Source organism: Gobius niger (genome assembly GCF_951799975.1).
Source record: "Gobius niger genome assembly, chromosome: 7".
NCBI classification, from domain to species: Eukaryota; Metazoa; Chordata; class Actinopteri; order Gobiiformes; family Gobiidae; genus Gobius; species Gobius niger.
Genome location: NC_136858.1, coordinates 10,484,757 through 10,507,888, shown reverse-complemented (window position 1 = coordinate 10,507,888; position 23,132 = coordinate 10,484,757). Strand labels below are relative to the sequence as shown.

General features: G+C 44.1%; 1 protein-coding gene across 2 annotated transcripts in view; it reads left to right on the top strand.

The window, feature by feature from the left end:
• LOC306965481 (bone morphogenetic protein receptor type-1A-like) overlaps positions 1–23,132 on the top strand; it is a 72,364-nt gene that overhangs the window by 7,270 nt on the left and 41,962 nt on the right. For both annotated transcript variants that reach the window (XM_079559948.1, XM_079559947.1), the window contains exon 2: positions 11,836–11,927. The gene's annotated coding sequence lies outside the window, so the exon portion shown is untranslated. The remainder of the gene's footprint in view (positions 1–11,835; positions 11,928–23,132) is intronic.

Here is a 23,132-nt window from a genome sequence, read left to right as displayed (position 1 = left end):
GGATTACCACGGGAGGAGGGAGAGTCTTGCGGAGAGGTAAGGAGGTTTGGGGCAGGGAGGGGAAGGTGGGGGGAGGGAGGAAAAACAGATCGAGTTACACATCTTCCAGCGCTCCCTCCTCCTCCCCGGCGGGCCTGGAGACAGAGTGGCTGAGTCTGGGAGGAAAACATGCAATCCACCCCTCTACCCTCTCCACCTCCGAACGCGCCAGCCTTCTCCCAGAGCAGATAAATAAAGGCAGTAAACGGGAGAGCGAGCATGGCGCACAGAGGGGCGATTCTTCCAAGGCCCCGTCCACCGACTATAGAGTTTTTATATCGCCAACGTCGCAGGTTTTTCATTCGGCCGGGTTTGTGGCAAAGGTGAAAGCGCTCAGTGGATTCAGGGATAAGGCTTTTTTCATTCAATAAGTGGCCCTAAACTTGATACAAATCCAATATTTTCCGATGCCAGTCTGAATATTAAGCTCGTATTCATTCGACTGAGGCGGCGTACAAAAAAACAATCTCTCTCTTCCTGTGTAAAAACAATGATGTTGTAAATGTGTATGCTCATGTGTCAGCTTCATGCCACAACTCTTAACCATAGGAATCAAATGGAGAAGCACCGTTTGATCCCTATGTATACGGACTGCCAGCAAGCCTGCTCGTCCAGGAGCGTTTTCAGAGTTCGTTTTTTCTCTCAACACGGGATCAATATGAGCCCATGTTGCTGTAGCATCGTGCTGAAGGCATGGGGACAGCGATGCAGATGACTCACCCTTCCTTCAGAGATATCTGACTCCAGTATATCTCTGGAGTGTATCTTGTGGATTCCCACCTCCAAAATGAGTTTCTTTGATCTCTCTACTGCCTAGCATAGTTTTGGCTGTAATCTATGTGCACAACTACCTCTTGTGGACTCAGAGCTTCCCTTAATTTCTTCAATCGCTCCAACTGGTGATTGACATTAGAAATGTGTCGTAAGATTGGGGAGAGCATCCTTTGTTCATTCTAGCAGCTTTTCAATTGATGTGCGTCTGTTCTTAAGAAAAAACGCTATCATTTCTCTGGTACAGAACTTACCACCCATTCCTTCCATGTACTGATGTTGCCCTTGGTGGAATGTTCCAGTGCTGAATCAATCGTCTTCTCCTTAAGCACTGCATGTCTGGTACAGGACAGCAACAATGCATACAGCAGCTTTTATGATTTCACTTGGTTTGGATATTCTACTCCAAGATGGTGCAGCTTCTTTACTTTCATGGTATAGTTATTATAGTTATATCATGTGTTCTACATGCACACAATCTTTGACTTTTAAGTGCCCAATCCAAAATGCCCAAAGTTTATAAAACTGAGCTTTTGTAAGCTGGTGCTTCGGATTCTCTCTCAAAAAATCTTTCAAGAAAATTTCCCATTGTGTCATTGAGGTAGGCTATCGTTCACAAAATATTTGTCCCTGTCTACGAACTTCTCCAACTTTTCCATTTATAACTATAGAGACACCTTCTTCATGAAGTTCAGCCATCCACTTTTGTTTGATCATGCGGGCTATCGATGTGTGGCCATTCTTTGTTTTATTAGCAGAATCCTTTATGGCCATGTCCCCTGCATGCTCAGTTAGTGGGGAAGTTGCAGGAGTCATGCTGGCTGAGTCGTGATTGTTCCATTTGGTGCATCTTCCTGTTGCTGGATGTGTTGTGACTCTTCATTCAAACTCTCTTCAGTTGGTGGTGTGATATTAAGCACAGCTTTCAACTGTTTTTTTTTTTCGTGTAGTTTTTTTTTTCTTTTTTTTTCTCCAGATTCCCTTTTTCTTTTCATATTGCTTCTTTGTTAGCACTTTTATTTTTATTTCACCATTTTGCTTTCATCTGTAATATCTGGAAAACAAAAGCAGCATTTAGCATTTTTTTTGTTTTGATAATAAGCTCAATTTACACATTTATTCCTCTGTCTGTCTTTGTCTGTCTGTCTGTCTGTCTGTCTGTCTGTCTCTCTCTGTGTCTTTCTCTGTGTCTCTCCTTCTTTCTTCCTCTCTCTCTCTGTCTTTCTCTGTGTCTGTCTGTAACTGTGTCTCTCTCCTTCTGTCTCTCTCTCTCTGTGTCTTTTTCTCTGTCTGTAACTGTGTCTCTCTCCTTCTCTCTCTCTCTCTCTCTCTCTCTCTGTCTTTCTCTGTGTCTGTCTGTAACTGTGTCTCTCTCCTTCTGTCTCTCTCTCTCTCTCTCCCTCTGTCTTTCTCTGTGTCTGTCTGTAACTGTGTCTCTCTCCCTCTGTCTCTCTCTCTCTGTCTTTCTCTGTGTCTGTCTGTAACTGTGTCTCTCTCCTTCTGTCTCTCTCTCTCTCTCTCCCTCTGTCTTTCTCTGTGTCTGTCTGTAACTGTGTCTCTCTCCCTCTGTCTCTCTCTCTGTGTCTTTCTCTGTGTCTGTCTGTAACTGTGTCTCTCTCCTTCTGTCTCTCTCTCTCTCTCTCCCTCTGTCTTTCTCTGTGTCTGTCTGTAACTGTGTCTCTCTCCCTCTGTCTCTCTCTCTCTGTCTGTCTTTCTCTGTGTCTGTCTGTAACTGTGTCTCTCTCCTTCTGTCTCTCTCTCTCTCTCTCCCTCTGTCTTTCTCTGTGTCTGTCTGTAACTGTGTCTCTCCCCCTCTGTCTCTCTCTCTCTGTCTTTCTCTGTGTCTGTCTGTAACTGTGTTTCTCTCCCTCTGTCTCTCTCTCTCTGTCTTTCTCTGTGTCTGTCTGTAACTGTGTTTCTCTCCCTCTGTCTCTCTCTCTCTGTCTTTCTCTGTGTCTGTCTGCAACTGTGTCTCTCTCCTTCTGTGTCTTTTTCTCTGTCTGTAACTGTGTCTCTCCTTCTTTCTCTTTCTGTGTCTCTGTCTTCATCACTGTCTGCCTGTGTGTTAGTGTGTGTCTCTCTCTCCTTGTTGCTCTCTCTGTCTCTTTGTTTCTCTCTCTCTGTGTGTCCCTCTCTCTCTGCTTCTCTATGTCTCTATCAACCAACCTCTCTCTCGTCTTTTTCCTGTAAACCTCCAGCAGTTCAGGGTTCGAGTACATTTTTGCTGTCTAACCTTTCTTTCTTATTTCTTTCTGTCACAAACAGATGAAAATGCACATAATAAATGCCCTGAAGCCCTCACAGTCACAGTAAACAGTAAAACAACATGTCCTATTGACTTTTGAGCATGTTCTAATGCATACAATAGATGGGACAAGTTTTGTGGAAATCAGCCAATAGCATTACAGTATTCCAGATGTTTAGGCCAGTGATGGTGATTTAAATGTGACTTTCTGATGCCTTTGGCTGTGAGCAGTGCTTAAAGGTGTAGAAAATATGTGTTTTAATGTCTAATTAATACAATAGATATAGAATAGATATAACAATATTAGTTTACTGATATTTCTCACCTGAGTCTCATTTCTCACAACAGATTCTCAGTTGTGGTGGACTTCTGGCTAACATGGTGGGAAGCTGACTTCTTGCAGATATTTTAAACATAGTTCATAAATATGTGGACCATAACACAAAAAAGATATGTCAGAAAAGAAATGTCACGGAAAAAAAGTGGGGCTGACGTCATTTCCTGTGGAAGTCTGGATCTCCACCGATCACGTGACTCTCCATTGGCTGCGTTTAGACCCTCTTGGAAAAGATTGACTTACCTTGTGTCCATCTTCTGAGTGTCACTTCAGAATTGCTCCTTCCTCAAAAAATGTCTATTAAAAAGTGTCTTCCCTCTATATTAAAACAATGACTAAATATAGTTGCGGAGCATCAGAAATGTGGTTGTGGACACTCGCATTTTGCTTGATATTTTCAATTATGCTATAATACATTACAGACCCAATGAATTGAAGGAATGAACACATTTATATGGATTATACAAAAACAAAATTTACTTTTGAGACACACAAAAAAATAACATAAATTGGAGATACATTTGGGGAGAGTTGCGTAAATAAGGATTTTATCTAAAATGTTAAAAATGAGCAAAAAATGAAATTTGGACCACTTGTACCATGTACAAAATAGACCCAATAATAAATACATGTAAGAATTACTATTTTGATAAAATGCACTGAAGTTATGAAAAATCTTTGTGCCGACCACTAAACGGACAGAAGATCAGATGCAACTGCAAATCTCAATTGTGCTTTTCAAATATCGCAATTTTGTGTAACTTTTCTTCTTCCCTAGAGGCTGGAGATACTGCGACCCCAGACTGGGGTAGGAATTTAATCCATTATCAGGTTGTTGATATGGCAGATTTCGGTGTCTGCTCTGGGAAAGATTAGATCTCTGCCTGTATTAAACTAGTACAGACGTAGACAGGTAGCAGAATCTAATTTGACGGCACGGTCTGAACAAGACCTGTCTGAAGGGGTCAGAAGAGGCAAGAGCAATAACTTATTGTCTTTATTGGATTATACACAGGCCAGTAGGAGTAGCAAATAACCATTGAGTTACACTTGTCTAACTGAGTAATTGTACTTCAAGAAGTTCTAATATTGCACATTTATATCATAGGCTTATGGTGTATGCGGTTCAGCCTGATGCAGTAGTTTTCTTGTGCCGTTCAGTGGAAGGTCAAAGCAGGCCGGAGATGTCCTCTAATCGTATTGATCAGGTTTTAAATATACTCCGCAGTAAATAATTCAGAACGCCCTGCCCGGTCACGAACAACACAGAGCCCGACATTCCCTTCAGATGGGTTTCATTCACCGACATGACTTTTCCTGCTATGGATGATTCTTAGAAACTGCATTTGATCGTAGCGTCTGTGACTGATGGCTACAGTTTGCTGCTTGACTGTAGCCATTAGACACAAATTCGAATTTTCAAGTATGTTTTTTGTAACAAAGCCTGGTCAGAAAACTGGTAAAACACAAGCTTTACCACTTTCCCCCACATCTACTTGCTCCCTCCGCCCTCCCCCCGGCTGTGGAAATGCCATTATTTGTGGCCCGCGCGTGTGTGAGCGTTCTCTTAAACCGCGGCGGATCTTTGTGCAAATCTTCACAGCTAAAGCCCCCCCACTACTCCCCTGCACACAGGCTTCCACGGCTTAGGGCTGTAGTAAATAAGTACGTCAGTGTGAGCGTGTTTACAGCGGGTCCTGGAGGGCCCCTCACAGCCTCATCCACATGTGCACGCTGAGCCGGGCTTTGTGAAGTGGGACGTGTTGTAGAACATTGTTTGGACGAAGGGAAACGCTTTAAAAAGGGGATTAATGATGTACTTACAAAGACGGAGTTCTCCGTTTGGGGGAAGAATAAAGAAGACTGAGGAAAAAAACAACGTTAGTTTGTCAGATGAGGTCGGGGTTGTGTCATCAGTCTGCATCGAGTTTTATGAATGTAATAAACCGGAGTTAGTGTTGTATTCGTCCGTTTACCAAGCTCGTTTTGTAATATTTTTGCATAATTTTGACCTTGAACTCTATTGCCCATTGTTTCTCAAGCAGGGTATGGGGACCGCACTTGGGTATGTGGAAATATTTCAGATCTAAACAGGTGAAACTGAACAGTGATTCAATATTATTTTCAAAGAAAACCTCTTTTCAATTATGTTTTTACTTTATTTTTTAACACAATACACAACTAATTACCCATAAATCTGAGTTCAGTGGATGATTTGTGTGTGTACCTTTGAGTTAAGGGGAACTTTGAGTAGAAATTAAAGACTCAATGGGTCGGGTACGTGAGACAAAAAAGGGCTGGGATCCACTGCTAGAAAATGCTTTCTATATAACATAGTGGACTGATTTTACATTCAATATTTGGTATTGACATAACTTATTATTTCCAAATAATTTCCAAATTTATTGTACATTTTAGTCATCTTTGAGTTGTAGAGTCGAGTTTTTCATTTTTGTTTTGTATTTTTAATTGAGAGCACTGTTCTCCGTAACATAGGGAATATTTTCAAAAATGGTCCAATCAAAACTAAACCAACTGGACAGGTTTTAGATTTGAAGTTATTCAAGACCATTTTAATGGTCGTCCAACCATCATCAGCTTTGTATTGTTAATATATCCAAGTGTGATTGTTTTTCTGATTTAGTGGGGGCAAGGGTGGGAGTCCCCAACTAAATCCATTCGAGGTCCGCAAAATTTTCTATATGGACATATGTCCAGAGTCCGGACATATACAGTCATTGCTCTTGAAAATGTTAAAACATGAGCACAGTTTGTCTACCTACACAGCAGAGCTGATCAATTAATCAATAATGCTACCATTTTATTTCACTGTTATTCAAATTGCTTAGATAATTGTTAATTCAGCCTTATATACAGTATTAAGTATGTTGAGAGGATGAAAAGCCTTCTGGAGGTACAGCTCTGGACCAAGGTCCGCCAGTTGGAGACCCCTGGGCTAGGGTAATGCTTTTTTTCTGTCTGTGTTATTCCTATGGAGAGTTAGCCGTATCTTGTTTAAATAAATTAATATTGAAACTACTAAAGTTGTAAAGTTGTAGTGTTTACAACTACGTATTTTAGCCTTGAAGCTAAAAGCTAACGCTAACTTAATGCTGACAAATGTTAAAATAGCGGCAACATCTGAACGGATTTTTATGAAACGCACTTGGCTTGACGCTGTATTTAAGTTTTTCTACTATGTTACTCTGGCCAAGGAAGTCTGCCAAGAACATTCAGTGCACAGAGCCTTTTGTTTTCTACCTGGAAGTTTGAGAATTGCTGATTTCCCCATCACACATATGCATTACACATTTATCGCCTAAGAAAGATCAAGGGTGGATCTTTTAAACAAGTCCAGGAGCGTCAGCATTTGAGAGAAGACTGAAAACGGAAGAAACCCTAGAATCTCATGGCTTCAGAACATGTTTGTGCACTAAACTGCCAGGATATCAGATTTGCTTCTAAACTAACAATAGGAAATATATTTGCACTAATGCCAGTTTATGAAGAGAAGAGTCTTGACTGTGGAAAACACCGCCTTCTTGCATGGTTGAAGTTGACTGAGTGCTGTTCTTAGAAATCCCATTGATGAGGACAAATCCTGCCTCGGTCTCCTGCTCCATTCTTGTGGGGGATTTTCCTGTTCATTTGTGTGTAATCCTTCTGGCTGAAAGGTGCAGTGATCCTTCTGAAGCAGACCGTGGCCCCTGACCTCCATGTCGACCTCTGATCCCAGGCTCCTCCAAAATAACGTCTTGTTTAACGTGTGGCCATCGGTGCCGTCTCCTTCCCACCTGGATTAGAAGTGCGGCTACAGACAGATCTGTAGTGTCTGGACTTGACAATGCAGTGATTGTGTTTCTCAAACTGTGTGAAATTTTAGGCTTTGTTTTAGCGAGTACCTTAGTACGTGATTTAAACTTTTACTGGCCTCACTGTAGAAATGTCTTTTTCAAAGGTTACACATCAAGTCTCTTGGTTTTCTCCAGGAGTTTTTGCAGGTTTTTTGATGGTTTCTTAATATTGTCTGATGCACATTTTCTAAACCATGATAAAATACAGGCGACCAGTGGTTCTCAACCCAATGTTACAACCAGTCACGACCATTCATTTATCATTTTTTTTGCTGTTTGCACCAACAAATGTGATGTCAAAGTGTGTGCAGATTTAGGGCAATTCTGTTGTGGTGAATCCAAAAATCACTTAGGTTTTGCTCAATCAGGTCAACTTCTTACCCTTCGGCCTTCATAATGTCTTCCGTACTGAATTAGCAGGACACTGGGCTCGTTTGTAACATTAATTACATTTGGACATGTATTTTGGTACAAAGCAGCTGTGCTTACAAACTAGTGTGTGTTGATGACAATTTGTGAATGCTATATACGGCACTTTTACTACGCAAGTTTGCTTCTTAGAAATTGCAAAAAGTTGTGCAATGTTTAGTTATAACAGCACCACTGAAAGTAAGTAGCACAATACCCTGATCTGATAGAGAAAGATGGATGTTATTTTCAGATTCTGCGTTGCAAAAATGTTCTAAATAAGTTGAAACACATTAGACGCCTACCAAATTTCGTACATTTTATTGTAACCCAGTGTTATTATCAAAATACAGAGTTTCCTCACAGTCCACTGATTCAAGGACCAAACAGATGGCCAACTACAAAAAAGCCGTCAAAACAATTTGTCAAAAGTGATATTGGTCCCACTGAAAATGCTCTTATCCCACTTTTGGTCCCGACCCACCAGTTAGAAACCCCTGTTGACAGTTCTTCCATTTCAATTAGCTGCTGCTTGACTTTGATGTTTCCGTGTTCTTTCTGGGCCGCACAGCCGTCCCCTGCTCTCGCCTCCCTCTGTTGGCTTTAACCGCCACAATCGGAGCTCCCAACACCACACATGCACTTCCTGTCCGGACGGGCCAGCTGCGCAGCCAAACACTCTCTCTCAAAGGAGTGTGGCCTACAAACAGTACACTTTACTGCAGTAGGTGGGCCGTGCAGCGTGTGCCCATTTAAAACGCCTGAGCTTTATGTTTGCGTGTGTGTACATTACAGTGTTAAGGCTGCACTAGCGGTAAAACAACAATCATTTGCAACTTTTCATCAAATTGTGGTCCAAAACTAAAGTCAAAATCAGGATTATCTGAACATTTCTGTATTTGCAAGTTTCCATATGTTTTTGTTTTAGGCTGTGTTAGCAAAACATGTGTAATTCTCAGTCCTTGTTCTAAATGTAACCATCTATTAACATTTGAGTTGACATATGAAGAAGAATAAAACACAATTTACTTCAGTGAGCATTAAACTTAAGGTTAGGGTGTACTTTATTGTCTCCTTAATGAAATTTGTCCTCTGCATTTGACCCATCCTTCAATGCTGCTGGGGCAGTGGAGCATCTTCATATGTGGAGCCAGACAATTGTTCATAATCACCTGGCTAGAGGTTTAACCCATTGTGCATTTTTTGTTGGAAAATGTGGAGCCAGACAATTGTTCATAATCACCTGGCTAGAGGTTTAACCCATTGTGCATTTTTTGTTGGAAAATGCAGCTCCCTGAGGAAACCCAGGGAGAGAAAGGCCCTGGGATTGAACAGGTCCCGTGTTTGATTCCCACCTGGACGGGGCCTTTCTGTGTGGAGCTTGCATGTTCTCTCCGTGTCTGCGTATGTTTCCCCTACCACAAAAAAATGTACAATAGGCTAATCCTCCTCAGGTGATTTTGACCATACTGCTGTTACTGCTGTCGCCCGTTGCTCCTTACGGATCGTCCCAGCGGCGTCGGAAGAATGGGTTAAATACCGAGGACAAATTGTATTGTGTAGTTGTTGTAGGGCTGTGCAATTAATCGAAATTAAACTATGATTTTGATTATTACACTAGACGATTACAAAAATTGCACAATCGAGAGCAAAATACTATCATTAAGGATGCCCTCCTGCTTGTCCATCCAAAGCACAGAAAGTCCGTCCTGCCCGGTTTGTGTGAGTGCGTTTATATTTGTTGAGGAAATAATTATACAATAATAGTATTTTTATACGTAGCTCTTGAGATAACGCTACTGATTGCTCACTTTTTGCTGAAAAGAGAACCAAAGTTTTAAAGCCTCTAAATCTTTTGCCTAGGGCTGGTTGTTGCTGAAAAGTCTAAAACTCTTCTTCAGGAGCAGATCTTACAAACGCAGCTCAAAGCAAACTTGTATTATTTCATGCCGCTGGGATAATTGTTTTTTCTCTTTGCATTTCACGAGCTACTGGCACATGCTTTGGTCCAGCACAAACAAACAGCGCTGTGTGATGATGTCATCAGGCCGCGCAGCTTGGTTTGCTTGGGCACTGGTGTGAGGGCTGGCCAGCAGGGGAGGGGGCAGGTGAGCCAGGGATTAGTTTTGAAACAGTATAACATCTAATAAATCTAATATATAATAATAATGTATAATTTTGATTTTTTAAAATTGTCCAAAGAAAATAGATTTTGTTGTTGTTTTTTTGCAAAAAATAATCGTTTTAGTTATTGTGATTTCAATTGTCACTCAAATAATCATGACTATTCTTTTTTCTATAATCGAGCAGCCCTTAGTTGTTGTATAATGACAAATAAAGCACCTTAACCTTATCTTCTTGCTGTGATCCAAGAGCGCTAACCACTCAGCCACAGTGCCAAGCATGCTTACAAAAAATAAAGTAACTCTTATAAATTTTGGGCCTAATATTTATTGTGAGTGCATTGATTAGAATATACCTTTTAGTATTATAATAGTATATTATAGTATAGTAACAGTATATTTCATCTATGCACTGGATGATATAGTATGTGACACTTTTGTTTTCTGAGCCTTTTAAATATTATGTACAGACCTTCTGATTTGAATCTCGAGAACAATGATGCATAATGCACAGTGTAGACTTAAACAGTTGTGGGAGTTTGTCTTGACTGTAGTCGCCCTCTGTGACCTGGAGGTGCAACGTCACATCAGAACAACCCAGAGATGTATAATACTACACAGTATTACATTAGCCCATTAGTGGACCAACCAATGGATGGTGGCTCAGATAGAGCTCACAGAGACAGTGTTTCTTTTCATTAGACCGGTCTCCATGAAAACTAATATGTCTGCAATCTGCAGTTTGTTTTTGAGAGGTGAGCGCGTGTACAGACCGTCTGCCTGCATACCTGCGTCTGACTTCACCGCACTGAAGACTGGTTTCACAACTTTCACACTTTACACTTCCTGGAATTTACCTAGCACTGTCCGCCACGCTCAACACTTGGCATGTTTATTTTGCAAAGTTGTACTGTAAGAGCTAACTTCGTGACGGTTAAGTCCTTTTGTGCAGTTTGGCAAATCTTGGGACACATTTGTTCTGGTAATGGCAGTACTTGCGATTTCTTTACTGGCTTTTTACAGTATGCATTTTTCTGGAGGGGAGCGACTCTACAAAGATGTTTTTATCTTGCTCGCGATCTTGATTGGCCTAACCTTAGCCATGTTAGCAATACCCCTGAAGAAGTGGTAATGTATCTGGATGTGTGGTGATCAAATGGTTAGAGCCAGATCTGGTATTCCCCGTCCTTATTGACCTCGTGGTGTGTTGGAAAAGGTGCCCTGTGTGTGTCTGCAATGTTCTTGGGTCGAAAGCAGCAGCTGTTTTAGGAGGCAGCCTTATGATCGCTCTCTCTCGGATATCTGTTTTTCTCCCGCTCTGTTCTAGAATAACCCCGCGGCGCTGGGGTGGAGTGGAATCGTCTGTACTGTCTGACATCAGGCTGTTATCCAGCTGATGCTGTTGGTTTTGGCTTCAGCCGGTCGGGGCTTACAGAAGCTGCTGGACACTCACCCAAGAGCTTTTGAAACAGTTGTCCATTTTATTAGCTGAAATAGAAAAAAATTAATAATTCCCCGCGCTTATGGCATCAGCTTTGTTTAAATTGAATGCTAATGCTATGGACTACTTTTCCATCCCTTATCCCACATCCACGCTCATAAACAAACTCATTTACAAGGTTTGATCGATGTTGCTCAGTAGGTATTACTCAGCGGCGGTGTGGCTGTGCTGATCTGTGGCTGCGAATGTGCACTCATGACGTCTGCCTCCTCCAGTCAAATAAAGCCCTCTTTGAGGAGCTGGCCGCCGTCAAATGAAAAGACCTTCTGTGTGGGACCGGGCCGGTGGGAGTCCACAGCTGGCGGCCGCACTGCTCCACTTATCTCTTCACAAACAAGCTGCAAACACACTGCCGTCAACACCACCGGCCTGATGACTGAGCCCTGAGGCAACCCCAGGGAGGCGCTGGGTGCTAATTTCTGCTATGCTACTTTTCAAGCCTTGAAAGATGCTTTTGTTTTTTGCTTCACCATCCTCAGTGTTTTGACAAATGAAAACAAACTTGTGATATAGTGCTGATTATGTTTTCAAAAATCAAAATTTTCTTTTTTTTCCAGGTGGGTTCAGAAGCTCTATTTTGAGGCCTCCGTTTCCCCCATGGAGCTGTGCAGCCACTTCCACATCGTTGAGCCACGGAGCCATCAGTCAGGTACACCGTGCTATTCTGAACCCCATGCAATGCCCAATGTTTATTGTGGTCAAATGCTGACACTGTCCCTATTCCTAACCAACCTAAAATCTTAATCCTTAGCTAGCTAGTCTGATGTTTTTAGCATCAGCACCACTTCCAGGTTTTGCAAAGACAATTTTCTGCAAGGAGGCAAAAGCATAAAGCCGTAAGTAGTTGAGTAAAATCCCCCAGCTGTTGCCTAAATGTCGTTTCTAGCTCCCGCAGCTTTAATTAGAAGCTCATCTCAGCCGGAGTTCAAAGTGGAACAAAGTCGAGATGTGAACAAAGTGTACCGCCTAAGCAAACACTGTGCTAATTTAGCCTCTGACTTTCAGAGAGGTCACCACGGGACAAAAACACTTTATATTTAGACACACATCAGCGCACGGGGTCTGTCTTTCTTTCACAAATGCTGCGTTTATAATGTAGATCTATGGTACCAAATGGACGTTTACTCTACGGACTATGTAAATCGTGGCACGAGCTAAACTAAGCCTATAAGATTCCTCAATCCGGTGCGATAAACAAGCATTATTTTGTATATAACTCCAGTCATTACTGTTAGAAACTTGATTAGCTGTGGCCCGTTTGTTGTTTGCCGACTTTTTGAAAAGATTAACCTCTGACCCGAGGGGCTGAAGGCAAAGCCGGCCAATCAGAAGTCTTCCCGGTGGTTAATTGCCGGTTGTGATTGGGCCGTTTCGAGCTGTCGGCCGGTTTGATTAATCGCACTGGAGCAGGAGAGCAGGAAGAGCGCTGATTACAGTCGGGCCTGAAGGCTGAGGGCTGCTGTGTGTACGTGTGTGTACGTGTGTGTACGTGTGTGTACGTGTATGTGTGACGTGTGTGTAGAGGCCGACTGGCTCCATGTAAGCAACAGTCGTGCCAGCATGTGTTTGATCTTCAAATATTGTCTGTTTTCCATCGCTGTTGTCTTTGGACACGGTTCACATTGTCCTGGTGTTTCATCAAAATGTACACAGCCTTATTTGACGTTAGTACAAAGGTTGCCAATTTGATCATTTGGCTAAAGTACCATTTAAAAAGAGTTACCTACGTCGCAGAAAAAAATCATGATACGCAAAAGAAAAGTCAAATTCAAACTCTTTTTCAATCGTTGACTAATTTAGGAATTGAGCAACTGCTTTCTGGATGGACTCCAAAACCTGTGCTAAGACGTTTAAAAATCCAACATATACACTTTAACAGACTAACAATACAAATTTTATGTCACTACTAGTCCTAAAAAAATCAGGTACAAATACCTCAATGTAATAGCTATTAATCCTTAGCCAGTGACTTGGCTGATCACTGACGGAGACTGGGAAACTTTTGGTATAGGATTTTTTTTAATGTAGACGTTCTTGTCGCCGTGGACAAAGTTGTTCTCTGCATTTGACCCATCCTTAAACCAGTGCCTCTAGGAAACCTTTCAGGAAAAATGAGCGACCACAGGACTGGGTGACCTATCTCCAGATCTCAAGCCAGGATCTTGGTCAGCGAGTACCCAAAGGAAACCGCCAAGACTCAGAGGGAACATGCAAACTCAAATATCTTCCCAGAACCATCCAGCCTATAACTAATATTCTGCCCTCCTGTGGGCTATTTTAAAGCGGTCATTCTGAGCTGCTCTGCTTTTCTCGAAGTATGCGGCGTTTGGAGAGTGCCGTACAGCGTGTGAGTGTGAGGGCTCACTGACAGACTCCAAGCAGAGCCGTCCAGTCTGCAGCTCCAAAATCACTGCCATATGTGTGCAGCAGTGCCCCGCCCCGCACCTCCCCACAGCCCGGCACAGCACTGCAGCCTGAAACAAAAGGCGCACCAAATGAAATCAGACTCGTCCACAGAGAATGACATATGGTCGAGCAGAGATATAAAATAGGTAGGTTTACCATGAGGAATGTGTTCACGTTTTGTACGTTTTAGTAGCACAACAACAAAAATCCAGACCAACTTTTTGAGCTTGTGAAACACCTGGTTTACAGCAGAGGGTAAACGGGACTTTTTTGAGCTTTAACCCTGTTACAATGTTGTGGGGTGTATTCTGACTGATTTTGTTGCATCAAAGAGGAAACACAAAACATTATTGGACCAATTCTGTGCTCGGCGTGTTCCTCATTGTGCCATGGATTTGCTAACTTGGCATTAGCTGAAAGTGATAGCTTGTTTTCACCGTTTTACAACATGTCATTCCCACTGTTGCTTGCGTGGGTGGTAACTAAAATAATATTTTGAAGCTTGAATTTAGCATGATATTTCCACTTGAAATGAGAGCAAGAACAATACCTGCTAGCCGTTAGCAAGGCAATTTTGGGACCAAAATGATCAGACCAAACACGGTGAAGGTGTCAGGACTTTATGAACCTGAAGGAGCGCCACCTAAAATAACAAAATATAGCATAAGTGCATCCCTTTGAAAATAAACATTGCTGCTCCAGTATGCTAGCGGTTTATGCTAGCTGCTAACTCTCTAGCAAAATGGCCGCTCTTTCACTCACTCCAAATTGCATCTCCACGCGCAAAACTCTGTCTTTTGATTTATAGCTCTGTTTACTACTTCCACCTACTCCACTTTAACATTTACCAACACAGTCATTCTTCTCCATCCAATATCGAAAAAACATTTCAATCGAAAACATCTCAACCTTTTCTCGTGGAGTGAGGTTGTTTACTCTATCTGCTCACCGGACCACCTAAAGGGCCAGCCGTGCCCTGTGGCCTGGCTCGGGTGTTTTGGGGCTGCACGGCTGTTGAAACCCGGCGCTGAGTCCACCATTTAAACCCGGCCACACACACACTCACTCACACACACGCAGGCCAGAGCGCTCCCCGCCGCATTTAGCAGCTATATTTAATTCTCCTGTTTTTGTGTCTCGTCAGGTTTTTCCACTGGTCGGGACTGGAAACAGAGCAGCTACAGTCTCAGGGAGGAATTAGGAAACTCGGTAGTCTTTAGATTCGTTGTTTGAATGACGCACTGAGATTCATGTGCTGCATTTGTTTACACACAGTACTGCGATTCTGTTGGTTTTCTAATTATAGCCCGAATTCTCCGAAGAACTGGTCCGCATTACGTAAAAGTTATGCGAGATCTTGGGCTGCACAAGATATCACAACATTAGGTGATGCAATATCCATATTAGTATGACCAATTATGAAATGCTTTTCTTAATTGATTGACTGCGGAAAACTTCCGCAGTCAATAATTGGTTTTCATGTTCTTTATTGATTGACTGCGGAAAACTTCCGCAGTCAATAATTGGTTTTCATGTTCTTTATTATTATTATTATTATTATTAATCTATGTTTTTCCCGTTTTTCAACAGCTTTCACAGCTTTCACAGTTTCAGCAATTTCAGCAAGTTATACATTTAAACGTTCCGCATGTTTGGGAGAATCCTGCGATTACTTTTGGGAATTCAGCGATTTCCGGTTTTTCCGCAATCGGCCGATATTTGGACGATTTTTCCCATTACTTATAATGGGGCTTCCTCAAATTCACAGATTTTGCAGTTTTTTCCACAGTTTCAGCAATTTCTGCAGTTTGTGCTTGTTCAGCTTCCACAACTTGTCAGTTTTCTGAAAAAATTTGAGTTCTACAGTTTTCCAGTTTTTTTCTACGGGCTTGGGAATTCTGCCATTGATTTGTATGGGGAATTCTGCCCATTCATTTTAATGGGACTTCAGGTACATTCAGCCATTTCTGCAGTTTCAAATACTTCTGCAGTTCAAAAACTTCTGCAGTTCAAATACTTCTGCAGTTCAAATACTTCTGCAGTTCAAATACTTCTGCAGTTCAAATACTTCTGCAGTTCAAATACTTCTGCAGTTTCAAATACTTCTGCGGTTCAAATACTTCTGCAGTTCAAATACTTATGCAGTTCAAATACTTCTGCAGTTCAAATACTTCTGCAGTTCAAATACTTCTGCAGTTCAAATACTTCTGCAGTTTCAAATACTTCTGCGGTTCAAATACTTCTGCAGTTAAAATACTTATGCAGTTCAAATACATCTGCAGTTCAAATACTTCTGCAGTTCAAATACTTCTGCAGTTCAAATACTTCTGCAGTTCAAATACTTCTGCAGTTCAAATACTTCTGCAGTTTCAAATACTTCTGCAGTTCAAATACTTCTGCAGTTCAAATACTTCTGCAGTTCAAATACTTCTGCAGTTTCAAGGATTGGGACCAAGACCCGAACCAAGACCCGAACCAAGACCCGAACCAAGACCCGAACCAAGACCCGAACCAAGACCCAGACCAAGACCCAGACCAAGACCCGAACCAAGACCCGAACCAAGACCCAGACCAAGACCCGAACCAAGACCCGAACCAAGACCCGAACCAAGACCCGAACCAAGACCCAGACCAAGACCCGAACCAAGACCCAGACCAAGACCCGAACCAAGACCCGAACCAAGACCCAGACCAAGACCCAGACCAAGACCCGAACCAAGACCCGAACCAAGACCCAGACCAAGACCCAGACCAAGACCCGAACCAAGACCCGAACCAAGACCCAGACCAAGACCCGAACCAAGACCCGAACCAAGACCCGAACCAAGACCCGAACCAAGACCCAGACCAAGACCCAGACCAAGACCCAGACCAAGACCCGAACCAAGACCCGAACCAAGACCCAGACCAAGACCCGAACCAAGACCCGAACCAAGACCCAGACCAAGACCCGAACCAAGACCCAGACCAAGACCCGAACCAAGACCCGAACCAAGACCCAGACCAAGACCCAGACCAAGACCCGAACCAAGACCCGAACCAAGACCCAGACCAAGACCCAGACCAAGACCCGAACCAAGACCCGAACCAAGACCCAGACCAAGACCCGAACCAAGACCCGAACCAAGACCCGAACCAAGACCCGAACCAAGACCCAGACCAAGACCCAGACCAAGACCCGAACCAAGACCCGAACCAAGACCCAGACCAAGACCCGAACCAAGACCCGAACCAAGACCCGAACCAAGACCCAGACCAAGACCCAGACCAAGACCCGAACCAAGACCCGAACCAAGACCCAGACCAAGACCTGAACCAAGACCCAGACCAAGACCCGAACCAAGACCCGAACCAAGACCCAGACCAAGACCCAGACCAAGACCCGAACCAAGACCCGAACCAAGACCTGAACCAAGACCCGAACCAAGACCTGAACCAAGACCCGAACCAAGACTCGAACCAAGACCTGAACCAAGACCCGAACCAAGACCCGAACCAAGACCCAGACCAAGACCCGAACCAAGACCTGAACCAAGACCCGAACCAAGACTCGAACCAAGACCTGAACCAAGACCTGAACCAAGACCCGAACCAAGACCCAGACCAAGACCCGAACCAAGACCTGAACCAAGACCCGAACCAAGACCCGAACCAAGACCTGAACCAAGACCCGAACCAAGACTCGAACCAAGACCTGAACCAAGACCCGAACCAAGACCCGAACCAAGACCCAGACCAAGACCCGAACCAAGACCTGAACCAAGACCCGAACCAAGACCCGAACCAAGACCTGAACCAAGACCCGAACCAAGACTCGAACCAAGACCTGAACCAAGACCCGAACCAAGACCCGAACCAAGACCTGAACCAAGACCCGAACCAAGACTCGAACCAAGACCTGAACCAAGACCCGAACCAAGACCCGAACCAAGACCCAGACCAAGACCCGAACCAAGACCTGAACCAAGACCCGAACCAAGACTCGAACCAAGACCTGAACCAAGACCTGAACCAAGACCCGAACCAAGACCCAGACCAAGACCTGAACCAAGACCCGAACCAAGACTCGAACCAAGACCCGAACCAAGACCCGAACCAAGACCTGAACCAAGACCCGAACCAAGACCCAGACCAAGACCTGAACCAAGACCCGAACCAAGACTCGAACCAAGACCTGAACCAAGACCCGAACCAAGACCCAGACCAAGACCCGAACCAAGACCCGAACCAAGACTCGAACCAAGACCTGAACCAAGACCCGAACCAAGACTCGAACCAAGACCCGAACCAAGACCCGAACCAAGACCTGAACCAAGACCCGAACCAAGACCCAGACCAAGACCCGAACCAAGACCCGAACCAAGACCCGGACCAAGACCTGAACCAAGACCCGAAACAAGACTCGAACCAAGACCCGAACCAAGACCCGAACCAAGACCTGAACCAAGACCCGAACCAAGACCCGAACCAAGACCCAGACCAAGACCCGAACCAAGACCCAGACCAAGACCCGAACCAAGACCTGAACCAAGACCCGAACCAAGACTCGAACCAAGACCTGAACCAAGACCTGAACCAAGACCTGAACCAAGACCCGAACCAAGACCTGAACCAAGACCCAGACCAAGACCCAGACCAAGACCTGAACCAAGACCCGAACCAAGACTCGAACCAAGACCCGAACCAAGACCCGAACCAAGACCCGAACCAAGACCTGAACCAAGACCCGAACCAAGACTCGAACCAAGACTCGAACCAAGACCCGAACCAAGACCCGAACCAAGATCAGAACGAAACCCAGACCAAGACCCGAACCAAGACTCGAACCAAGACCTGAACCAAGACCCGAACCAAGACCCGAACCAAGACCCGAACCAAGACTCGAACCAAGACCCGAACCAAGATCAGAACGAAACCCAGACCCGAACCAAGACCTGAACCAAGACCTGAACCAAGACTCGAACCAAGACCCGAACCAAGACCCGAACCAAGACCTGAACCAAGACCCGAACCAAGACTCGAACCAAGACCTGAACCAAGACCTGAACCAAGACCCGAACCAAGACCCAGACCAAGACCTGAACCAAGACCCGAACCAAGACTCGAACCAAGACCCGAACCAAGACCCGATCCAAGACCTGAACCAAGACCCGAACCAAGACTCGAACCAAGACCTGAACCAAGACCTGAACCAAGACCCGAACCAAGACCCAGACCAAGACCTGAACCAAGACCCGAACCAAGACTCGAACCAAGACCCGAACCAAGACCTGAACCAAGACCTGAACCAAGACCTGAACCAAGACCCGAACCAAGACTCGAACCAAGACTCGAACCAAGACCCGAACCAAGACCCGAACCAAGACCCGAACCAAGACCCGAACCAAGACCTGAACCAAGACCCGAACCAAGACCCGAACCAAGACCCGAACCAAGATCAGAACGAAACCCAGACCGAGACCCGAACCCAAACCAAGACCGGAGCTAAAAGCCAGACCCAGAACAAGACCCGAACCAAGACCCGAACCAAGACCCGAACCAAGATCCGAACCAAAACCCAGACCAAGACCCAGACCAAGATCCAGACCAAGATCCGACCCAAGACCTGGACCAAGACCAAGTCCAGACCAGGTTGCCATAGCTACCGGAATTAAAACCATAACCAGGTAAACCACAGAAGCAAGGCCAAGTCCAGACCAAGTTACCATAGTAACCTGATTTAAAACCATAACCAGGTAAATCACAGGAACCAGGCCAAGTCCAGACCAAGTTACCATAGTAACCGGAATTAAAACCATAACCAGGTAAACCACAGGAACCAGGCCAAGTCCAGACCAAGTTACCATAGTTACCAGAATTCAATCCATAACCAGGAAAACCACAGAAGCCAGGGCAAGTCCAGACCAAGTTACCATAGTTACCAGAATTCAATCCATAACCAGGTAAACCACAGAAGCCAGGCCAAGTCCAGACCAAGTTACCATAGTAACCTGAATTCAATCCATAACCAGGTAAACCACAGAAGCCAGGCCAGGTCCAGACCAAGTTACCATAGTAACCTGAATTAAAACCATAACCAGGTAAACCACAAAAGCCAGGCCAGGTCCAGACCAAGTTACCATAGTAACCTGAATTCAATCCATAACCAGGAAAACCACAGAAGCCAGGCCAAGTCCAGACCAAGTTACCATAGTAACCTGAATTAAAACCATAACCAGGTAAACCACAGAAGCCAGGCCAGGTCCAGACCAAGTTACCATAGTTACCTGAATTCAGTCCATAACCAGGTAAACCACAGAAGCCAGGCCAAGTCCAGACCAGGTTGCCATAGTTACCAGAATTCAATCCATAACCAGGTAAACCACAGAAGCAAGGCCAAGTCCAGACCAAGTTACCATAGTTACCGGAACTAAAACCAGATCCAGGAAAACTGCAGAAGCCAGGCAAAGTCCAGACCACATTTCCATAGTTACCGGATAATTTCAGGAGTTTCAAGTATTTCAGGAGTGTTCAGGAATTCAACAGTGTTAAGGATTATAGGAATTTCAAGGTTTTAACAGTTTCAAAGTTTCAACAGTTTCAAGGTTTCAACAGTTTCAAAGTTTCAACAGTTTCAAGGTTTCAACAGTTTTGAAGATTTCAGGAGTTTCAATGTTTCAAATCTTTCAAGGACTTCAGGAGTTTCAAAGAAAGTATTTTAACAGTTTCAAGGCATTTTCAAGGATTTTTCAGGTGACTTCTGCATTAGTTCTATTCCGCAGTCAATCGCAATTGCGCAGCAATTGCAAAAATTTCTAGTTATTGATTGACTGCGGAATCCTTCCGCAGTCAACCATTGGTTTTCATGTTCTTTATTATTATATTTTTTTCCAGATTTTCGGGAGTTTTCACAGCTTGCACGGTTTCAGCAATTTCAGCAACTTATACATCAAAACGTTCAGCATGTTGGAGAGAATCCTGCTATTACTTTTGGGAATTCAGCGATTTCCGTTTTTTCCGCAATCGGCCGATATTCGGCCGATTTTTCCCATTACTTATAATGGGGCTTCCTCAAATTCACAGATTCTGCAGTTTTTTCCGCAGTTTCAGCAATTTCTGCAGTTTGTGCTTGTTCAGCTTCCGCAGCTTGTCAGTTTTCAGAAAAATTCCGCCTTCTGCAGTTTTCCTGTTTTTTTCTACGGGATCGGGAATTCTGCCATTGATTTGTATGGGGAATTCTGCCCATTCATTTTAATAGGGCCATGCATTTTAATGGGACTTCAGGTACTTTCAGGTCTTTCAGCCATTTCTGCAGTTCAAATACTTCTGCAGTTTCAAATACTTCTGCAGTTTCAAATACTTCTGCAGTTCAAATACTTCTGCAGTTTCAAATACTTCTGCAGTTCAAACACTTCTGCAGTTCAAATACTTCTGCAGTTTCAAATACTTCTGCAGTTCAAACACTTCTGCAGTTCAAATACTTCTGCAGTTTCAAATACTTCTGCAGTTCAAATACTTCTGCAGTTCAAATACTTCTGCAGTTTCAAATACTTCTGCAGTTCAAATACTTCTGCAGTTTCAAATACTTCTGCAGTTTCAAATACTTCTGCAGTTCAAATACTTCTGCAGTTTCAAATACTTCTGCAGTTCAAACACTTCTGCAGTTCAAATACTTCTGCAGTTTCAAATACTTCTGCAGTTCAAATACTTCTGCAGTTCAAATACTTCTGCAGTTTCAAATACTTCTGCAGTTTAAATACTTCTGCAGTTTCAAATACTTCTGCAGTTTCAAATACTTCTGCAGTTTCAAATACTTCTGCAGTTCAAATACTTCTGCAGTTCAAATACTTCTGCAGTTTCAAATACTTCTGCAGTTCAAATACTTCTGCAGTTCAAATACTTCTGCAGTTCAAATACTTCTGCAGTTTCAAATACTTCTGCAGTTCAAATACTTCTGCAGTTTCAAATACTTCTGCAGTTCAAATACTTCTGCAGTTTCAAATACTTCTGCAGTTCAAATACTTCTGCAGTTTCAAATACTTCTGCAGTTTCAAATACTTCTGCAGTTTCAAATACTTCTGCAGTTCAAATACTTCTGCAGTTTCAAATACTTCTGCAGTTCAAATACTTCTGCAGTTTCAAATACTTCTGCAGTTTCAAATACTTCTGCAGTTTCAAGGATTGGGACAAAGACCCAGACCAAGACCCGAACCAAGACCCGAACCAAGACCCAGACCAAGACCCGAACCAAGACCCGAACCAAGACCTAGACCAAGACCTGAACCAAGACCCGAACCAAGACCCGAACCAAGACCCAGACCAAGACCCAGACCAAGACCCGAACCAAGACCCAGACCAAGACCCAGACCAAGACCTGAACCAAGACCCGAACCAAGACCCGAACCAAGACCCGAACCAAGACCCAGACCAAGACCCGAACCAAGACCCAGACCAAGACCCAGACCAAGACCCGAACCAAGACCCGAACCAAGACCCGAACCAAGACCCAGACCAAGACCCGAACCAAGACCCGAACCAAGACCTAGACCAAGACCTGAACCAAGACCCGAACCAAGACCCGAACCAAGACCCAGACCAAGACCCGAACCAAGATCCGAACGAAAACCCAAACCAAGACCCGAACCAAGACCCGAACCAAGACCCAGACCAAGACCCGAACCAAGACCCGAACCAAGACCTAGACCAAGACCCGAACCAAGACCCGAACCAAGACCCGAACCAAGACCCGAACCAAGACCCGAACCAAGACCCGAACCAAGACCCGAACCAAGACCCAGACCGAGACCCAGACCGAGACCCGAACCAAGACCCAGACCAAGACCCGAACCAAGATCCGAACGAAAACCCAAACCAAGACCCAGACCAAGACCAGAAACAAGACCCAGACTAAGATCCGAACCAAGACCAAGACCGGAGCCAAAAGCCAGACCCAGAACAAGACCCGAACCAAGACCCAGACCAAGACCCAGACCAAGATCCGACCCAAGACCTGGACCAAGACCAAGTCCAGACCAGGTTGCCATAGCTACCGGAATTAAAACCATAACCAGGTAAACCACAGGAACCAGGCCAAGTCCAGACCAAGTCCCCATAGTAACCTGAATTCAATCCATAACCAGGTAAACCACAGAAGCCAGGCCAGGTCCAGACCAAGTTACCATAGTAACCTGAATTCAATCCATAACCAGGTAAACCACAGAAGCAAGGCCAAGTCCAGACCAAGTTACCATAGTAACCTGATTTAAAACCATAACCAGGTAAACCACAGGAACCAGGCCAAGTCCAGACCAAGTCCCCATAGTTACCGGAATTAAAACCATAACCAGGAAAACCACAGAAGCCAGGCCAGGTCCAGACCAAGTTACTATAGTAACCTGAATTCAATCCATAACCAGGAAAACCACAGAAGCCAGGCCAGGTCCAGACCAAGTTACCATAGTAACCTGAA